The following is a 5,437-nucleotide window of genomic DNA, read 5'->3' on the forward strand; positions in this document are numbered from 1 at the left end:
AGCCTGATGGATGCATGAATGACCGCAGGCATGTGGGGTGAGAATATTATGCTGCACTTGTGTGCACTAAACCTGCACAAACAATACGACAAATGTATCTCAAAACAACTTCTAATCTCTCCTGTTGAACATAGTCAGTTTAGTGACTCTGAGATGAGGTTCATGGCAACACAGCTTCAATGCAGGGCATCAGACAATCAGTGGTATTAACTGAGGGTGTATTGTAGGCCAAGCACTGCATTAATGAGGTGGAACTCATCCTATATGGCAATGATAAGGTGCCCATTCCAAGGCAGTTGGTGAATGGTGAGCAGAAATAGGGTGCTCCAGCAGGGAGAGGAGATACATTATTTAAAGACCCAATGAAGAAGGGTTTTCCCCTCTCAGGGTCGCATGTGGAAAGTTTCCAGTACTTTATCACTCAGCTACAGGAGGGAGAGACTCTATGGATATGCTACCAGAATGACTGCAAATGGAGAGCGGGATGTTCTCTCTTTCTACTGCCCACCCCGCACGCTCCGCTCCTCTGCTGCCCACCTCCTCACCGTCCCTCGGTCTCGCCTATCCCGCCGTCGACCCCTGGGTCACGTCCTCCCATGGTCCTGGAACGCCCTCCCTCCTCACCTCCGCCAAACTGATTCTCTTTCCCTCTTCAAAACCCTACTTAAAACTCACCTCCTCCAAGAGGCGTTCCCAGACTGAGCTCCTCTTCTCCCTCTACTCTCTCTGCCATCCCCCCTTTACCTCTCCGCAGCTTAACCCTCATTTTCCCCTTTTCCCTCTGCTCCTCCCCCTCTCCCTTCCCATCCCCACAGCACTGTACTCGTTCGCTCAACTGTATATATTTTCGTTACCCTATTTATTTTGTTAATGAATTGTACATCGCCTTGATTCTATTTAGTTGCCATTGTTTTTACGAGATGTTCTTCCCCTCGACTCTGTTTATTGCCATTGTTCTTGTCTGTCCGTCTCCCCTGATTAGACCGTAAGCCCGTCAAACGGCAGGGACTGTCTCTATCTGTTGCCGACTTGTTCATCCCAAGCGCTTAGTACAGTGCTCTGCACATAGTAAGCGCTCAATAAATACTATTGAATGAATGAATGTTCTGGTAGAGATGTGTCCATGGTGTCGCTATGGGTCAGAAATGACTCGACAGCATAAGACAAGACAAGAAGAACAGTCATAAGCTTGTTGTGGGCAGGGAACTTCTCTACTGACTCTGTTAGATTGTACTCTCCCAAGCATTTGGTCCAGTACCCTGAACAAAGTAAGTGTTCAATAAGTATGATTAATTGAAACAATAACAGTGGTATTTAAGTGCTTGCTATGTTCTAAGCACTGTACTAACAGCTGGAGAAGGTACAAGATATTAGATTTCACAGAGAGCTCTCAGTCTAAGTAGGAGGAACAGCAGGCATTGAGTCCTCATTCTACAAATGAGGGAAGTGAAGACAGAGAAGTTAAGTGACTTGGCCAAGGCCACACAGAAGGTAAATGGAGGAGCCAGGTTTAGAACCCAGGTCCTCCAACTCCCATACCCATGCTCTTTTCATTATGTCACACTGACTGTAAGCCCAATGTGAGACAGGGACTGTGTCCATCCCAATTTGCTTGTATCCACCCCAGTGCTTAGAATGGTTCCTGGCAATGTAGTAAATGCTTAACCAATACCATGATTATTGATGATTATTATTAAATAATGTGAAATAGACAGAGCAGCCTGTAGTTGACAGAAGTTTCTCTTCTTAAACAGATATCGGGAAACTCAGGAGACAGAGGCAGATATAGAAAACAAGGCAGGTTCTGCAATTGGCCAATGAAGCAAGGCAACAAAGGACAACTTTGCGTGCTCATCATGTGGAACAAAAGTTCACTTGTGCATGGAACATTTCAGCTGCCCCACATGAATGGATAAATAATATCATGCTTTGCCTTCAAACACTAAAGATGGTGAAATATCACTTGCCACTGCCCAAATGATTCCCGTTTCAAAGCTGGCAGTTCATAGACAGTTACCAAATTCCCTTTTTATGGCATTCATTAAGCGCTTAGTATGTGCCAGCCCAGTACTAACTGCAGAGGTGGTTATAAGCAAATCATGTTGGATATGGGACTCAGTCTCAGTCTCCATTTTACAGATGAGGTAATTGAGGCACAGAGAAGAGAAATGACTTGCTCAAGGTCACACAGCATACAAGTGGCAGAGCAGGATTAGAACCCATAACCTCATGGCTCTCAAGCTCGTTCTCTATCCATTATGTCATGTTGCTTCTCGTATTTTAGAACTTGCTATGTGTCAAGCATTATTCTAAGTGCTGGGGTAGATAAATTAATCAGGTTTGACATAGTCCCCCTCCCACATGGGGCTCAAAGTTTAAGTAGAGGAAAGTGCAGATATTTAATTCCCACTCTACAGTGAAGGAAACTGAGGCTTAGAGATATTCATCGTGAAATAGAATAGATTTGCATTAATAGACATTCATTCATCCAAATGTTTCAAAGCCCTTTATAACAACAATGCCCTGATCCCATTTTGCAGATAAGGAAATGGTGCCAGAGAAATGTAAAGTGATTCCTAGAGCCTATGGAGTTGGAAATAAAATTCAGAATTATCGATTTCTCTACTTTTATTTGAATCACTAGATGTCATGCTTGGGATAACTTAATAATATATTAGCTACTCACAAGAAGCGGACGTCAGAGAAAATTCTGAACCATGTTTTCACTAAGGCAGCTACAAAGGATCACTTGTGTCATTGACTATTAGGAGGTCAAATTTAAGGCCCAGATCCAATTAATACCTCATTGGATTCTAGATTTCACTCTGCCCACTCATTATTAAAACTTGGAGTTGACAGTCGGTGAGATGTGAAAATTCATTTGGGAAATGGAGGAATCTGCTCAATGCTGAGAAGATGGAAAGTAGTTTCACTGTGGAAAGAAAGGAAGTTGTAGATCTGATCCCAAGAGTCTCTCATATGCCCAAGAGGAAATGTATGTTTTGGTACTAAAGCAACATCAAAAATAAAATCACTCACTTATGCATGTCAAATTTGTCTTTTCACCCTGGGAATTTGAGTTGTTTTGCCCATATCATCCACAAATGGTAACTATTATAACTGTGGGGAATGGAATGAAATATTGGGATGAATTTGAAGCTGGCAAACATTTAATTCTGCCAGCTAAATAAATACCAACATTATTATTATTATTATTGTTTTAAGCTCTTACTATGTGCCAAGCACTGTCCTAAACACTGGGGTAGATATAAGATAATCAGTGTCCCACGTAGAGCTCACAGTCTTCATCCCCATTTTACAGATGAGTTAATTGAGGCACAGAGAAGTTAAGTGACTTGCCCAAGGTCACACAGCTGTCAAGCAGCGGAGCTGGGATTAGAACCCAGCAGCTCTGACTCCCAAGACCGTGCTCTTTCCACTAAGCCATGCTGCTTCTCTGAAATGGCCATCCAGAGAGAGGTGAGGAGCTTCTTGGAGGTTTCTGGGCAAATTTTAACACTGAGAAACATTGAGTGATGACAATTGAAAATCGCTCGTGTCGACTCTTGTGGTAGAGAGGATCGGTTACACTGATCCACTGTCATTTGACCTGATTCTATCTTCTACAACCCTTTTCCCCTCAAAAAGAAAGAAAACTCAAATATTTGCTAATGTCATTTCTTAATGCCTGAATCCTAGCACCAGCAGCGTGCTTTGCATGAAAGAGCACACACAGTAATGGCTTGTTATATGACTAGTTAACCAAAATGAGCACAGCTAAAAATCATTACCAAAATCGGTTTTACATTGACTCTCCAGAAGTGTCAACAGGCTCATGAATTCTGACATGCTTTAAGCTCCTCACTGGTGGGGGGCGGGGTGGGGGAGGGTGAAGAAAGGAACCGGGGTGGGGAGAAAGTGGGCTGGAGTGTAGCCTAGGGCCAGGACAAATGGACCTGGATCTCAGCACCACTGTCATCTCCAGGATTAGCCAGAGCTTCCCAAAATCCAGAGCTTCCCCTTCCCCTCTGCAAGAGACCAATATCCCAGCTTCGTGTGACAAACATGGAGTCATGAGCTGCCCCTCTAGACCATAAGCTTGTTGTGGTCAGGCTATGGGTTTACCAACTCCGTTGTATTGTACTCTGTTTAGTACAGTGCTCTGCATAGAGTTTAGTGCTAAATAAATGCCAATGATTGACAGATTGAATTGCCAGTTTGTTGCCTGGGACTGTGGCCTGGAACAGTGATACATGAAGGCCACCAACTTCAGGGAATTTTGGCCTACTCGGTGTTTGACTTCTGGCTCCCACTGTTCATCTCATTCTTGTTTTCTACCTATCTGTCAACCAGTAGTATTTATCAAATGCATAATGTGTACAACACACTCTATTAAGCACTTGGATGAGTATAGTGTCATCCTTGCACTTGTATTTATACCCTTTATTCACTCCACCCTCAGCCCCACAGTACTTTTGTCTTATGTTGTTGAGTCATTTCCAACCCAGAGCAACATCATGGACCCATCTCTCCCAGAAAGCCCCGCTTCCATCTGCAATCATTCTGGTTGTGTATCCAGAGAGTTTTCTTGGTAAAATACAGAAGTGGTTTACCATTGCCTCCTTCCGCACAGTAAACTTTAGTCTCCACCTGCGACTCTCCCCCACGCTGCTGCTGCCCAGCAAGGGTGAGTTGTGACTTGTAGCAGATTGCCTTCCACTTGCTAGCCCCTGCCTGAACTAGAAATGGAATGTGTAGGCCTCTGCTTGACTCTCCCTCCCTTAGTTGAAACTGGTAGAGTACTGAAACTCTCCAGGTGTGAGCCTGAGAGGGGAGCACTTGTGTACTGATCCATAACTTATTGTAATTTTTGTCTCTCCGTCTAGACTCTAACCTGCTTGTGGGAAGAGAACGTGTCTATCAACTATGTTGTATTTTCCCAAGCACTCAATACAGTGCTCTGCACACAGTGAGTGCTCAATAAATATGATGAATTGATCAATTACTTTAGTTGGCAGACACGATATCTGCTCTCAAGAAATTTCCAATCTAGTGGGAGATACAGAACCCGAAATAAATTACAGGTAGGGAATCAATATGTGCATGAGTAAGTGCCTTCTGTAGCAGGTTATGAATTGCTTTAGATGTCATGGCAAAAGCAATGAAGTATGAAAATATGACCAAAAGAGGAGAAAATTAATCTGACCCACCCCTTCAATTTAGATTGTGAGCCTCTTGTCGACCTCACTCCATCTCAGTTGCTTTTATATCGACCCCAGGGCTTAGCACAGTGAGTAGCATCAAGAAACTACTCAATAAATTCCATTTATCAATCAGTCAAAGCAGACTAGACTCGATTCACCTTGGTCATATGCTTGAATAATTACAGCTTCTCTTAGATTAGCAAAGCGGTATGGCCTAATGGATAGAGCATGAC

The 5,437-nt window shown here is 43.4% G+C and overlaps 1 non-coding gene across 1 annotated transcript; it reads right to left on the reverse strand.

Annotated features, from left to right (window-relative positions):
* Positions 1-4,697: 4,697 nt before the first annotated feature.
* Positions 4,698-4,834, reverse strand: LOC114809313. Its single transcript, XR_003757100.1, has one exon. It is a non-coding gene; the product is annotated as a small nucleolar RNA SNORA7 (small nucleolar RNA).
* Positions 4,835-5,437: the final 603 nt, after the last annotated feature.

This window comes from Ornithorhynchus anatinus, chromosome 2 (assembly GCF_004115215.2).
Source record: "Ornithorhynchus anatinus isolate Pmale09 chromosome 2, mOrnAna1.pri.v4, whole genome shotgun sequence".
NCBI classification, from domain to species: domain Eukaryota; kingdom Metazoa; phylum Chordata; class Mammalia; order Monotremata; family Ornithorhynchidae; genus Ornithorhynchus; species Ornithorhynchus anatinus.